Source organism: Micromys minutus (genome assembly GCF_963924665.1).
Source record: "Micromys minutus genome assembly, chromosome: 15".
Classification (NCBI taxonomy): Eukaryota; Metazoa; Chordata; class Mammalia; order Rodentia; family Muridae; genus Micromys; species Micromys minutus.
This window is the reverse complement of record NC_137984.1, coordinates 174528-191483: the sequence shown is the minus strand read 5'-3', so window position 1 is coordinate 191483 and position 16956 is coordinate 174528. Positions and strand designations below refer to the sequence as shown.

General features: G+C 37.6%; 1 pseudogene across 1 annotated transcript; it reads left to right on the top strand.

Moving 5' to 3' along the window:
* The first annotated feature begins 14705 nt into the window (after positions 1-14705).
* LOC308430270 (heat shock protein HSP 90-alpha A2-like) lies at positions 14706-15808 on the top strand (annotated as a pseudogene). Its single transcript has one exon. The product of its transcript is annotated as a heat shock protein HSP 90-alpha A2-like (transcript).
* The last annotated feature ends 1148 nt before the right edge of the window (positions 15809-16956 follow it).

The window sequence follows — 16956 nt, the reverse complement described above, 5'->3', positions numbered from 1 at the left end:
AGTTTTGGTATAAACAAGTGTAGCAGAGATATCTGACCAAAAATTTAAATATTCACAAACTCACGCAGCCTTTGTTTACCTGGCAATGGTAGCTGTATTACCACTGCATGTGATTTGGGTTTGCTTCACAAGAATTCATTTCTCCTTGTAGAGCTGCACCAAATTTAAAGCAAATACAGCTATCCACAATGTTCAGTGAACCATGTGGACTGTAGCATTCAATAAAAGAACAAATGGAGTCCACCTTTTTCTATATCAATAGATAAAACATGCCATGTTTGATTTATTTAGGTACTACTGTAGACAGTTTGTCAGAAGACAGTATGAGAGACTTAACTGTGTTTTTCTGAATATTCATGTTTTGAAATATTTAGTTTTGAAAACCTCTCTTGGACGCAGAGCGGAGCCTGGCCTACCTGCCAGGCAGAACAGCAGCTCATAGAGGCTGAGCAACTGCGATTGGGAACAGAAAATCAGAACTTCTGTTTCCACCAGGAGGCGACTTCCGGACGCAGAGTGGAGCCTGGCCTACCTGCCAGGCAGAACGGCGGCTCATAGAGGCTGAGCAACTGGTGAGAGGGAGACCAAGACTGCAGGGGAGCAGAGAGATCTCTGCGGAGTGCACACAGAAAGTGCACACCGTAACTCGCCCTGCCCTGCCCTGCCCAATCCAGCGATTGGGAACAGAAAATTAGAACTTCTGTTTCCACCCGGAGGCGACTTCCGGACTCAGAGCAGAGCCTGGCCTACCTGCCAGGCAGAGCGGCGGCTCATAGAGGCTGAGCAACTGTGCCTGATCCAGCAAAAAGAAACAGAATGTTGGAACTTCTGCTCACACCCGACGACTCTGAGGCATAAAACAGGGCTTGACCCATCTGAAACCTCAACCAGTGGAGAACCAGGGACACAGACCAGATACAAGGGAAAGGTAAGAACATATCACTGACAACAAAATGGCAAGAGGAAAGAGAAAGAGTATATCCCAAGGGAACCAAGACAATCTAGCAACACCAGAGCCCAGCTCTCCCATAACAGCAAACATCAGAATTCCAAACACTCCAGAAAAAGAAGACACAGACCTGAAATCATGCCTCAAGACGCTGATAGAGTTAATTAAGCAAGAAAAAGAAGAAAAGCAAAAAGATTCAGAAGCTTTTAAAGAAGAAACAAGAAAAACACTCGAAGAACTCAAAGAACTAGAGGAAAACAGAACCAAAGAAATAAAGGAATGGAAGAGGGAAATTAAAACAGAGATTGAAACAATAAAGAAAACACTAAAAGAGATAACCCTAGAGTCAGAACACCAAAAAAAGAAATCAGGAGTCACAGAAGCAAGCATTTCCAATAGATTACAAGAGATCAAAGAGAGAATCTCGGGGGCAGAAGACAACATTGCAAACATAGACAAAACAGCCAGAGAAGATGCAAAAAACAAAAAGCACGTAACCCAAAATGTCCAGGAAATCCAAGACACAATGAGAAGACCGAACCTAAGGATAATAGGAATAGAAGAGGGAGAAGAGTATCAACTAAGGGGCACAGTAAATATTTTCAACAAAATCGTAAGAGAAAACGTCCCTACCCTCAAGAATGAGATGACCACGAGCATAAAAGAAGCCTTCAGAACTCCAAATAGGTTGGACCAGAAAAGAAATACCTCCCGACACATAATAGTAAAAACATCAAGCGCCCAAAGTAAAGAAAGAATAATAAAAGCAGTAAGGGAAAAAGGTCAGGTAACATATAAAGGCAGACCAATCAGACTCACACCCGATTTCTCAACAGAGACTATGAAAGCTAGAAGACTCCTTAAGAGAGCACAAGTGCCAGCCCAAGCTGCTATACCTAGCAAAACTATCAATCACCATCGATGGAGAGACGAAGATATTTCAAGACAAATCAAAATTCACACAATATCTGACCACAAACCCAGCACTACAACAAATTATAGGTGAAAAACTCAATACAGTGAGGGAAAATACAGCCTAGTAAGAACAAGAAAACTCCTAAACAAGAAAACTAAAAGAAGAAAAAGAAACACAGACACAACTCAACCCAAAAAAGCAATAATAGCAGGAAACAGAAAAAACTATTCCTTGATATCTATTAACATAAATGGTCTCAACTCCCCAATAAAGAGACATAGACTATCAGACTGGATACATAAACAAAATCCAGCTTTTTGCTGCATACAGGAAACTCATCTCAGAGACAAAGACAGACACTATCTCAGAGTAAAAGGGTGGGAAAAAAACTTCCAAACAAACAGCTCCAAGAAACAAGCTGGAGTGGCTATTCTAATATCGAATAAAGTAAATTTTCAACCAAAAGTTATCAAAAAAGATAAGGAAGGACACTTTTTACTCATTACCGGGGAAATCTGTCAGGAGGAACTCTCAATCCTTAACATATATGCTCCAAATAAGAAAATCAGCCACATTCATAAAAGAAACCCTACTAAAGCTCAAAAAATACATTTCACCCCACACAATAATAGTGGGAGACTTTAATACCCCACTCTCACCAATGGACAGATCAGGGAAACAGAAACTGAACAAGGACACTGCAAAACTAGCAGAGACTTTGAACCAACTAGAATTAATAGATATATACAGAACATACTATCCCAAAGTAAAAGAATACACCTTATTCTCACCACCCCATGGCACCTTCTCGAAAATTGACCACATAATTGGACACAGAACAAGCCTCCATCGATATAAGAAGATTGAAATACTCCCATGCATTCTCTCAGATCACCATGGTCTACGGCTGGTCTTTAACAACAACAAAGACAACAAAAAGCACACATACACATGGAAACTAAACAGTGCTCTGTTAAAGGATAGCAGGGTCAAAGAAGAAATAAAGAAAGAAATTAAGGATTTTCTAGAATTCAACGAAAAAGAAAACACAACATACCCAAACCTATGGGATGCAATGAAAGCAGTATTGAGAGGAAAACTCATAGCCCTAAGTGCTTCCACAAAGAAACAGGAGAGAGCTCACATCAGCAACCTGACAGCACAGCTAAAAGCCCTAGAACAAAAGGAAGCAGATATAACCAAAAAGAGTAAACGGCAAGAAATAATCAAAATTAGGGCAGAAGTATACCAAATAGAAACAAAAAGAACCATTGAAAAAATCAACAAAACCAGAGTTGGTTCTTTGAGAAAATCAACAAGATTGATAAACCCCTAGCCAGACTAACTAGAGGGCAAAGAGAGAGTATCCAAATTAACAAAATCAGAAAGGAAAGTGGGGACATAACAACTGAAACTGAGGAAATTCAAGAAATCATCAGATCCTACTACAAAAACTTATACTCCACAAAATTGGAAAATCTGGAGGAAATGGATGAATTCCTAGACAGATACAAGTTCCCAAAGTTAAACCAGGACCAAGTAAACCATGTAAATAACCCTATAACACCTAAAGAAATAGCAGAAGTCATCAAAAGCCTCCCAACCAAAAAAAGCCCAGGTCCAGACAGGTTCAGTGCAGAATTTTATCAGACTTTTATTGAGGATATAAAACCAATACTCGCCAAACTATTCCAAAAGATAGAATCAGATGGAATATTACCCAACTCATTTTTTGAGACTACAATAACCCTCGTACCTAAACCACACAAAGACCCTACAAGGAAAGAGAACTTCAGACCAATCTCACTTATGAACATTGATGCAAAAATACTCAACAAAATCCTCGCAAACCGAATCCAAGAACACAACAAAACGATCATTCATCATGACCAAGTAGGCTTCATCCCTGGGATGCAGGGATGGTTTAACATAAGGAAATCCATCAATGTAATCCACCATATAAACAAACTCAAAGACCAAAATCACATGGTCATATCACTAGACGCTGAGAAAGCATTTGACAAAATCCAACACCCCTTCATGTTAAAAGTCTTGAAAAGAACAGGAATCCAAGGCCCATACTTAAACATATTAAAAGCAATATACAGCAAACCAACAGCCAACATCAAACTTAATGACGAGAAACTTGAAGCAATCCCACTAAAATCAAGGACTCGAGAAGGCTGCCCACTCTCCCCCCTACCTATTCAACATAGTACTGGAAGTCCTGGCTGGAGCAATTAGACAGCAAAAGGAGATCAAGGGGATACAAATCGGAAAGGAAGAAATAAAAACATCACTCTTTGCCAATGACATGATAGTTTATTTGAGTGACCCCAAAAATTCCACCAGAGAACTCCTACAGCTGATAAACAAGTTCAGCAAAGTGGCTGGATACAAAATTAACTCAAACAAATCAGTAGCCTTCCTGTACTCAAAGGACAAACATGTGGAGAAAGAAATTAGGGAAAACGTACCCTTCACAATCGTTACAAAAACTATGAAATACCTTGGTATGACTCTAACTAAGCAAGTGAAGGACCTGTATGACAAGAACTTCAAATCTCTAAAGAAAGAAATTGAGGAGGATCTCAGAAAATGGAAAGATCTCCCATGCTCATGGATTGGAAAAATCAACATTTTAAAAATGGCCATCCTACCAAAAGCAATCTACAGATTCAATGCAATACCCATCAAAATTCCAACCCAGTTCTTCATGGAATTGGAAAGATCAATATGCAATTTCATATGGAATAACAAAAGACCTAGAATAGCGAAATCCATCCTCAACAACAAAAAAAATCTGCGGGAATCACTATCCCTGACCTCAAGCTGTATTACAAGGCAATTTTGCTGAAAACTGCATGGTACTGTTACAGAAATAGGCATGTGGATCAATGGAATAGAATAGAAGATCCAGAAATGAGCCCTCATGTATATGGTCACCTGATTTTTGACAAAGGAGCAGTAAACATTCAATGGAAAAAGGACAGCCTATTCAACAAATGGTGCTGGTCCAACTGGCACTCAGCATGCAAAAGAATGAAAATAGACCCTTTCTTATCTCCTTGTACAAAGCTCAAGTGTAAGTGGATCAAAGATCTCCACATTAAACCAGATACACTGGAACTATTAGATGAGAAAGTAGGGAAAACCTTAGAACACATAGGTACAGGAGAAAATTTCCTGAACAAAACACCAATGGCTCAAGCTCTAAGGTCAAAGATTAACAAATGGGACTTAATGAGATTGCAAAGTTTCTGTAAGGCTAAAGACATAGTCAAGAAAACAAAATGGCAACCAACAGAATGGGACAAGATCTTTACCAACACCACATCAGATAGAGGCCTAATATCCAAGGTGTACAAGGAACTCAAAAAGCTAGACACCAGAGAATCAAATAACCCTATTAAAAAATGGGGTACAGAGCTAAACAAAACGTTTTCAGTTGAGGAACACCGAATGGCCGAAAAACATCTGAGGAAGTGCTCGACATCCTTAGCCATCAGGGAAATGCAAATCAAAACAACCCTGAGATTCCACCTCACACCAGTCAGATTGGCCAAGATCCAAAACTCAGATGACAGCATATGCTGGCGAGGCTGTGGAGAAAGAGGAACACTTCTCCACTGTTGGTGGGGTTGCAAGCTAATACAACCACTCTGGAAATCTGTCTAGCGATACCTCAGAAAATTGGATATAGTACTACCTGAAGACCCAGCTATTCCACTTCTGGGCATATACCCCTGACACTTTAATACACAACAAAGATATATGTACCACAATGTTCATAGCGGCTCTATTTGTAATAGCCAGAAGCTGGAAGGAACCCAGATATCCTTCAGAAGATGAATGGATACAAAAATTGTGGTACATATACACAATGGAATACTACTCAGCCACCAGAAACAATGACTTAACCAAATTCTTAAGAAAATGGCTGCATCTAGAGAATATCATCCTGAGTGAGATAACCCAGTCACAAAAGAACAGACATAATATGCAGTCACTGATACTGAGATGCTAATCCCAGAGGTTTGCACTCCCCCAGAGACAACTCACAGACTGTATGAAGTCCAAGAAATAAAGAAAACAAAAAAATATACATATATTTACAAACAAAAAAAAAAGAGTCTAAGCCAATCATATTATTTTCTATAAAGATATTGTTTTTCTCATTTTAGAAGTAAAATTTGCTCATTTTTCTTCTTTTGCTTTTGTACAGTGTCAACACAAATTATGCTCTCAACATTTGCACACAGTTAAAAGATGTTTTCAGCCCAGGATTATGGCTTCTGCTTTGTATTCTTGTAGAAGCAGAGAAGCCTTGAGTATAATATTCAAAAGGAATAATGGGAAACATTTGCTAACTTGGTAATTTCTTTTTCTGGGGATTTGTTTTTTAATATTTTATTACAAGTCCTTACATTTGTATCTATGAAAAACAGCAATGTAACTTTTACAAGAATTATAATGTACTGACAATAAAATAAAAAGCAAATAGAAAAAAAAAAAAAAAGAAAAGAAAACCTCTCTTAGTAGAAGCCTGTGTGGTCATGTCCTTCTCAATCATGTCCTAGAAAGGTACCTTTGTAGAGCTCTATTATATAATCTCTGGAATATTTTAAATTGGGAATGTCTCCAAAGTGTGTGTGTGTGTGTGTGTGTGTGTGTGTGTGTATGTATGTGTGTGTTCGTTATAGACTTGGTGTCATACTGATGGGCTTTGAAGAAATGAGTCACCATAAAGGTTTTAACCTTATTAATCCATCAATTCAATAATATATTTATAATTTGTTGACATCATTGGGATATTGTAGAAACTAAGAGTTGGAGAGCTAGGAAGATGACTCAGCCATTTAAAATACCTGCCATGAAATGATGGAAACCTATTTGGATCCCTGAAGTTCATTGTTCAGCCTTTTTATCTGAATTGGAAAGCTCTAGGTTCTCTGAAAAACACTTTCCAAAACTAGGGTGGGGAGAAATGGAGGAAGATATATTATGTTGACTGGTTACAGAGAAAGAGAGACAGAGAAACTAACAGTTAGTTCCTCATTAGAAGACTTGTGTGACTGAGAGAAGGAAGGGTGTCCCTATACCATAGCTGTCACTCTAGTTATGCTCTCTGGCAGCCATGCGGTAAGCAACTTTGCTCCATGGCACATGCCCTGCCATGATATTCAGCCCCACCACACCTTAGTAAAACCTTAGGAACCAAAATAAACATTTTTTTTCTTTAAGTTGCTTTACTCAGCCATTTTGCCACACAGCATGCTTCTCCTAGATAATTTTTTCTGTATCTGTTTCTCCTGAAACATCAAGTCATGATGTTGAATCTGCCAACCATTTCCACATGTCCTTACTAGGGAGATGTTGTAAATCTGTGGTACACAGACACAGTTAAGCTTCTCATACTATTAGAAGCACATAAGTGATTGGGAATGTACACATTTTAACCAAGTACTTTGAAAGTGTATTAGTGTTCTAGCCTGAGCTACCTATCCAACCCTTTTCTTGTAGTATGTGTACAAAGAAAAAGACTTCACATAAAAGCAGTCTTCCCAAGTGATCTCCAATATTGAGAGGAATACAAGGACACCCTTGCCTGGACAAAGACAGGTTACATTGGCTTCTCAACAATGTTACTCATTAAACATTTGTCTGTTGAGACTCTCCCAGGTTCGAGACAATAGGTTTCACTCCCAGGAAATGGTGTGACAATTCCCAGCACCAATGACACTATTCAACAATGACGAATGATAAGATGCAGGTGAATGCACCTGTAAATTCAACTGGAAATAAGACATGGCCTTGATACTTAGACTGACAATCTTTAGGGCTTAAAAGTTGCCCATTTGTATTTAATTTCAGTGAGCTTTGACAGAAATTCATTCATCACAAAATAGTAGTCTGTCACATACCCAAGTGTAGTTAGCATAATTTACCCATAAAATACTATCAGAGACTTCATACCAACTTCACAGCCTTCCTAGTTTTGTAGCAATGTTAGGGAAGACCAATTTCATTAGAATTCATATATGATTTATTTATTGCTATATTAATTCAAGTGAAAAGATCGGTTATCATTATTTGCTCTTGCCTAATAATCTCTTACTTACCTATTTCATAAGGTCTCCCTACAGTTTAAGGAGGGTAGAGGAATGAATGTCATCTCCATCTTTCCACAGCACTAGCCTAGTCAAATAGTCTGCTGAGTTTCAGAGTGTCTGGAGTCAAATGGAAAAGCTCTTCCTTGAGATCTACCATAAGCTATGACTCACCTCTAGAATATAAATTGTCCAAAGATGAATAGAAATGTGATAGATAAATAACATTTCAGCACTTCCGTCCTCCTCCACAGTGATTTGAAATGCTAACCTGGAAGAGAGCAAATACCAGGGAGACTCTGCTGCATCAAATCCTAAAAGAAAGTAATAGATGGATTTCTAAACCACTGAAATAAACATAAGGTCTCTACAGAATATCTCAAAGCTCTTTCTTTAATGTTAAAAATCTGTCCATGGAGAGAAGCAGGGACACATTTTTATGACAGCTAACACCTTTCAGAATGTACCTGTCAATTACACAGAATAATATACAGTCCCAAAACTTACTGCTGATATACCAAATTAACTGTTCAGGCTTTATTAATCTTGACTCTGCTTTGAGAATATAGACTTGAAACCAAGAAAGCCTTGAAAAAATGAATCATACTTAGAGACATGTATTTAGTGTAGCCAGATGTTGGAATAAGAAATTCAAATTGATTTCCTAAGTAGAAATTTGACAGGCAGGGAAAGGCCATGTGTTAAGCTTTGCTTGTGGAGGCATGGAGACACAAAGTCCAACTGGGGAAGTAGAAAAAAAAAAAAAAGGATGAGAGCCATGTTCCCTTGTCTTGTTGAAAAGAGAAGTACATTATACTAGAAGGTGCTTCAGGGTAGAAACTGAAGCCATATTTTGTTTTGGTTTCAGGATTTTACATGACTACTCTAGTCATAATGCAGCAGATAATGTCACCTTTTGCTTTCCTACTGACAAAATTAATTTCTTTAAAAAAATGTACTCTGAGCTGAGAACTGGATGTTACCCATTCTGAACTCCCCAGTTTGACTATTAGAAGCACAGATTCAGGAGTCATAATTGGCAATGGTCACTTGACAAGACAGAAGGAACAGTGTTGCAAAGATGACAAGTGCCTTTTGGACTCAGAAATATGCCTGCAACTAAAGGATGCAGCGAGTGTCCCTCCAGCATGTGCATGGGCTGCATGGGAACACAAATTCATTCTGATGCATTCATATCTCATTGTTCAAAACAATGCAAAAGAAAAATCAAAATTCAGTTCCTGGGATTTGTTAATGTTAACAAGAAATTTAGGTTTTAAAAGCATAATATGAAGCCTCCTGTGCCAACTTGATAACAAAAGTCCCTGAAGCCTGCATTTAGTGTGGGAGGTCTTTAGGCTCCTGGTCCGTGACCCATTGCATACCAACATTGCACTATTTTATTCTTTATTCATTTGGAAAGAAATAGTTTAGTTGTTCCAATGAAGCTATGCCTAAATTTTTTATACTATGTTCTCCATTGGCCTTAATTTTTTAAAAACACATTTATCTAGTGGAAACTGGGGAAAAATGGTATTAGCAAAAGCAGAAAGAATAAGAAGGTGTCTGAAGGAATACAGTCAAAGTACACGATGTATTTCGATGAAGATATATTAATGACAGTTGTTCTTTATTCAGTATACCCTGAAAAAGTAAAACTTTGGGCTTAGTGGTGGTTCTGTTGGGAAACTGCTTGCCACTCAAGCATGAGGACCTGAGTTGGATTCTAAGTGTTCATATAATAGCCAAGGATGGTGGTAGTGATGATGGGACTTTGGGTCTTGCTGGCCAACTGGTCTAGCAATATCAGTAAGTTTCAAATTCAGTAGAAAGACCCAATCTCAAAGAAGATGGAATACTATTGAAGAAGAGAGTGAGCATCGACCTATGACCTGTATACAAAAGCCATGTAGGCATACATTCTCTTGGAAACTGTTCATTGGTTTTTCTCTTTTAGATGAGTTTCATCAGTTGTGAAAATCACTCTTACTGAATTTGGATCCAGTCATTCCCTCAACAAAATAGAAAGCTAGCTAATAGAATCTTTCCCTTCGGTTAGACAATCAGAATCATACTACCAATAAATATGAAGCCACCCATGTAAATCAACAATATGAGAACTCGTAGCAGCCAAATAAATTTAGATATATAAGACAATATAGTTTCACCAGATGACAAAAAATATATTTGAGATTTTGTCTATTAAATATGATAAGCTTTCTGTCTTTTTCCAGCTAGCAAAACTTAATTATTTTTGTATACTTAATTTTATTCTGAAAGACTAGGCACATATAGATAAGCCTTAACTCTTAAAGATAGGAAAGGCTGGAGTAGGGTTGGTATTACCTGGGCATGCTAGATTGTGCCTATAATTACAGTACTCAGGCTGTGGAAGGACAATTACTGAAAATTTAAAGGTACCCTGAACTACATGGTGAGTTCTAGGCCACCTAAGCTACAGAGAAAGATCTTTTGTCAAATCAAGAAAGAAATCAAAGTGTTTGTCCCTGCTTGCTGATTAGATCAGGAAAGCATATTTCATGAGGTAGCTCACCTTTCTCTTAGTCAGATTCTCAAAATGATGACAAGAAAATAATCCTTCCAGAAATAATATTGCAGACTCAAATAGAATGTGGGTCTCTAGCCACAGGATTGCCCAAGCTGCTTCAGTCACGAGGGCAACGCTGCATCTGTGGATCACCCGCATCCCAGATTGCAACTGTGTGTGCTGACTTCTCTGACAGGTGCAAACAGTGTGGGCACTTGCCCGCCCACAATGGGAGCCTGCCCTCCACTTCCCAAAACCTAATTTCCTGAAGCACAGTCAGCAGACTCAGGTGGATTTATTTTCACTTTCATGTTTTATTCTTGGCATGATAAAGCATTTGTTAATTACTTATTTCCCAATGTCAAGTTCTTCACTGCCTGGGATCAAATGAGGTCTGTGGATGGGATGGGGATGGTGGTATTTTCACATAAGAAATCAAATGATTCACTTTCTCCATGTAATAATAGACTCTCAGAGGGACACTGAAGAATGCCAGATCCAATGGTCTTATTAGTAATGTTCAAAAATTAAAACCTAGAGAATTCATTTTTGGGTCAAAAGAGTTATATGCTCAATAGCTGAAAATCTGTGCTATGATCTCTGTCTCCTTTGTTGCCCCTTGACATCCCCTTATCCTTGACTAAAGGTTTTTCTTTAGAGAGAACATCATAAAATGGAGTTTTTAAGCATTAGAGAGAAAAGATGAACAACAGAATGAATATATAATTATGGGCATATTACAGAATTTTATGTCTTTGTTTATCAATAATATTTGATAATTTTAAATAACTTCATAACTAATATTAAGAAAGATTATACTTCCAAGTAGAAGAAAAGTGCAAAAATATATTGGTGGTAGTAGACTGTCATACTCAAACACAAAAACTGGATATTTAGAGAAATCACTGAGAACATCATATCAAACATATGCACAAAAGCACTAAAATAATCAAGATGGAATTCCATGAGAAGGTAAGGAAAGAGATACGTAAAAATAATAATAAGAGGAAAAATAAGTGACAGATTTGAGTGCTAACATCAATAATCACTTTAGACCATAAACAATGCCAATTTACACATTTTGTAAAATTTTACAAATTGCCAATAATAAATTTTAAAATTTTATGAACCAGCTTATATATCAGAAATGCATATCATTAATGAATTGAGTGAATTGAAATCAGGAAAGACTCATAAATGTATACCATACAAACATTCAGTTTAAATAGTTACAAGTAGCTGTACAAATATAATGAGCACACTTCTGAGCAAATAGAATCACCACAGTCATAGAATATTCAATTTTAACAATAAAATTTTCTCATGAGGAAGCCAGGACACAGCTGACTATTCATCATCAAGTCATGGAACTTAAAATGTATGAAGTCAATATAGAGCTGAACAGACAAGGCAAATTCATTGCTGTGGCTGGAAACTGTCTTTCCTCTTCGATTCACAAAACTGCTAAGCAGAAAGTCAACTAAGTCAACTAAGATAAAACAAAGCAAAACAAATAGCAAATTAAAGGTAATAAATATTGTCTTGAAATCAATATAGTGGAAGACCAAAGTATCAATGGATATTTAGTAAATATCAGTTGATAAAACATTTGCTGCTAAATATGAGGACCTGAGTTGGATCACTACAAGCCACATTAAAAAGACAGAGGCATGCTGAGATGGCAGGGACAAGAGCTTTCTTTGGTCTTTCTGGCCAGCCAGTTAAGTCAAATTGGTGGGTTCTGGGATCAGTGTAAAATTTCTTATGAAAATATAAAGTGAATGCCTGGCAAATAACTCAGTGGATAAAAGCACCTATAGCCAACCTTGGTAACTTTAGTTTGATCTCTAAGTCACACACAATAGAAGGAAAGAGCCAACTCCTATTGTCCTCTGATATCCTAACAGTTGCCTGATCACACATACATGTATTCATTCTCCTTCTCTCATGATGATGGCGTTACATAGATAATAGTTAAATAGGTGATAGATAGATCATAAATGGACAGATAAAGTCATCCTATCTCATTTTGCCTCTCCTGGTACTAGAATTTTTAGCATTTCAACAAAGACAAAGAAAGAATTGATGTATATCCATAAAATAAAAACAAAATAAAACACCACTATTTATGAATATGATTGTCTGCAAAGAAAATCCCAAAGAATACATCAAATTAATTAATTATATAATGATTTCTTAAAAAGTTAAAATTAGTGAAAAGAGGCATGCTAGTAGTAACTACTGAGTGTACATTTCTGCTATGGATGGAATATGTCTGAAAATATATTTATTCCACCTTCACATATGAATAATTGGAGTGAGTATACTTGATATCTATCTTATGTGTTACATATTGGTAGTGAACTCTAACGGTGTATGCTAAGACCCAATCTTCAGACTTGAACCTTATTTGGAAATATAGTCATTGTAGATGCAATTAGGTTTTGAAGAGGTCATACTATAAGGTGAGCTTTTTTACTCCTATGGCAAGTATCATAACAAAAGGATGCTGAGGAATCCTGGGTAAATATAGGGGTCAAGCTTGGAATGGTGATGCTGTATGCAGAGGATATCCAGGGTTGTTGGCATACAACCAGAAGCTATGGGGAGACAAGGAAGGACTCTGTTAAAGTTTTCAGAGAGAACATGGGCTTCTCAACTCCTGAATCTCAGATTTTCTGCCTTCAGAATGGAGATATATTTTTCTGTTATTTTAGATTTCTTCTTTTCAATTTTGTGAGGGTAGTTTTAGGAACCTAATATAATCCAAAAGCTCTAAGCAGGAGAATAACGTGTTTCAAGCTGGTGAGACCCCATTAGAATCTGTGGGGAGAGTTTATTATTTATTCTTGGCTATATGTTCGTCCCCTGTTATGTAATGATTCAGGCCTCAGTTATACAGACATGGTGGGGCTCAGAGCCTGAACATGTAGGACCTGAAGCTGAAGCTGTGTAGCCTGTGCACTTTCACTTGAAATTAACCAGCTGCTATGTGAAAAATGTGTCTAGATTTTTTTCTTATGTATGGGAGTTTCCTTACTGGTTTTCATAGTAGGCTCTATGTTTATGAAATATGTTTTTATGTTGTATTATTTATAAGTTTAGACTTGTTGGGGGAATGTTTTGTTTATATTCAATACGTGATATTAAATTGAATGTATGCCATCATTTCCTTAAGCCCAACTGTATTTTTTGTTTCTCATTGTCCTGAGTCAAATTACTTACTAAGGAGCTCATTGAACTCAATACTGTAAATGACGTGCCAAATTACTTTGGGAATGAGCTACCCAGTATTCTCAAAGGAATGATTAGGAAAGGTCTCAGGTGCCTTTGAGTTTCATGTAATTTTATGTTTTATTTTAGTAGAGACACTGATATACAGAGGAAAATACAGAGAGAGAAGGATGCTCAGGTTATAGGGCTGGCTTAAACTCTGTCTGGTGAACATGTGTTGAAATCAAATATGTTCAATTCAGACCAACTCATGATTACTCAGAGTGAAAGTGGAGAGAGTGAAACCCAACTATGTATCCAAACTCTGGACTCAACCTGAAAAAGCCTGCAAACTGGTGAGGATCTCACTTTGCAGCATCATTCTCCTTGTGCTCCAGTCTGACAAGACACATTTTACCATAATTCTATCAAAATTCTATCAAGCTTCTTCCAGGCTTAGTTTATGTGTTGAAAAGACCTTTCTCTATTTATATTGTGTATATTATTTGTGTGTGTGTGTGTGTGTGTGTGTGTGTGTGTGTGTGTGTGTGTGTGTGTAGTTGATCTTTCTGCCTTCCCTGTTTGGTTTTCTTGCCTTGGACATTTGTAGTCAAGAATGAGACTTTGATTTACAACATTGCTATATAATCTCTTCTGGATGTTAGTGCTTGAGCCACATGAAAAACAATATGCTGTGTTACCTTTTTCCATTTGGAAAAGAGACCATGGACTCATGGGTAAATGACTAATAGCAGGAGTTTTGCTTATTTGTTTGTTTGTTGTGCTGGTTGGGTGTTTTTATTTTTCCTCTATAGAGCTGACTCTATTATAGTGGAGTGGTTAAAGATTTTCATAACTGTAGACTGGATATAGTTGGATCATCTACTAGGTATATGCAGGAGCATGTTAGGAGTTGCTTCAGTGTCCTGGTATGGCTAGTCACGTCCCATGCATGCTCATTCAGCCGAGATGCCTGAGGAGACCCAGACACAAGACCATCCAATGGAGGAGGAGGAAGTTGAGACCTTTGCCTTTCAAGCAGAAATTGCCCAGTTAATGTCCTTGATCATCAACACTTTCTACTCGAACAAAGAGATCTTTCTGAGGGAGTTCATTTCCAATTCATCAGATGCTCTGGATAAAATCAGATATGAGAGCTTGACAGACCCTAGTAAACTTGATTCTGGGAAGGAGCTGCACATTAATCTCATTTCCAACAAACAAGATCAAACCCTCACTATTGTGGATACTGGAATTGGAATGACCAAGGCTGACTTGATCAATAACCTTGGCACTATTGCCAAATAAGGCACCAAAGCCTTCCTGGAGGCTTTGCAGGCTGGTGCAGATATCTCTATGATTGGCCAGCTCGGTGTTGGTTTTTACTCTGCGTATTTGGTTGCTGAGAAAGTGACTGTCATCACAAAGCATAATGATGATGAGCAGTATGTCTAGGAATCCTCAGCTGGAGGATCCTTCACAGTGAGGACTGACACAGGTAAACCAATGGGTCGTGAAACAAAGGTTATCTTGCATCTGAAAGAAGACCAAACTGAGTATAGTATTTGGAGAAAAGGAGAATGAAGGAGATTGTGAAGAAACATTCTCAGTTTATCTGCTATCCCATTACTCTCTTTGTGGAGAAGGAATGTGATAAGGAAGTCAGTGATGATGAGGTTGAAGAAAAGGAAGAGAAAGAAGAGGAGAAAGAAAAAAAAGAAAAGGAGTCTGATGACAAGCCTGAAATAGAAGATGTTGGTTCTGATGAAGAAGAAGAGGAGAAGAAGGATGGTGACAAGAAGAAAAAGAAGAAGATAAAGAAAAAGTACATTGATCAAGAAGAACTCAACAAAACAAAGCCAATTTGGACAAGAAATCCTAATGACATTACTAATGAAGAATATGGAGAGTTCTACAAGAACTTAACCAATGATTGGGAAGAACATTTGGCAGTAAAGCATTTTTCTGTTGAAGGACAATTGGAATTTCGGGTCTTTTTTTTTTTTTTTTTTTTTTTTGTCCCAAAACGTGCTTCTTTTGATCTGTTTGAAAACAGAAAGAAAAAGGGTTAGGGTTAGGTTATTGAACTGGAAGTTGAGTCGGCTATCTGACCTTACAGCTTCCTTGGGACATAAACTATTGGCAAGTTCTTGTACAGCCATGTTGGGTTTTGTATTTGATAGTTGATTAATCCTGATTATCAAGCATAAATAGGTCTCTGGATCCAGTAACAACCATATTTGGAATCCAAGTGGTTTTCTGAAGGGTAAATAGGACAATCTAGAACTTGTGAGTATACTCATTTTTGAAAAGGTGGTCTTTTTCATTTTTGATTAAATTTAGCATTTTAAAGTGAGATCATATTGGATTATAGAGATAAGCCCCAAGTCAATGGGAAGTGTTATTACAAGAAGAAAGCACACACACATACATACACACACACACACACACACACACACACACACACACACACACACACACACACACAAAATGCAAAGTTTAGAGTGACACATTCATAGTCAAAGAGTAAAGGAGCAGAGGCCATCATAGGAAGCTTGGAGAAAGACATTGGGAGAACCCTTGAGAACAGCTGCAGAAAGAAATCATCCCACTGTTACCTTGGCCTTCTGGTTACCAGAGCTCTGAGAAGATAAATTTCTGTTGTATGGAAGAGCACATTGTTGGTTTGTTATTGCTGTCTCAGGAAATGTTTGCACCCTGTCATTGTTTCTTGCTACAACTTGTTTATTAATGGTAGTTCAATGAACATCCAAACCACACTCCCAAGCAAGGTTTCATATCCTTTAGAAACTAACACTTGTTTTGTCTACCCCACCCTGAAATAGTGGCTGATGGCAACAGAACAGAGAATGTGTCTTGTGTCCGATAGAGAGGAACCCATCCAGCCCAAGGTACATGACCAGTTAGTGAAATAAGGATTGTAATAACCATATAGGTTTTATTCCTGCTTTGTAATGTATAGTTCTTGATTTTTTTAAAAGTATTTGAGTGTGTGTGTGTAAGTTAGAGGACAGATTTTAGGATTTCTTTCACTCCATCCACAGTGAGTTCTATGGGATCAAATTCAGGTTGCCAAGCTTGTTTGGCAAGATATTTTACTTGCTGAGATGTCTTAGCAACTCTGTTTCTTCTTCAAAAATGTGTGTGTGCACACGTTCGTGCATGCGTGCATGCACATGTGCTTCAATATGTTTATGTA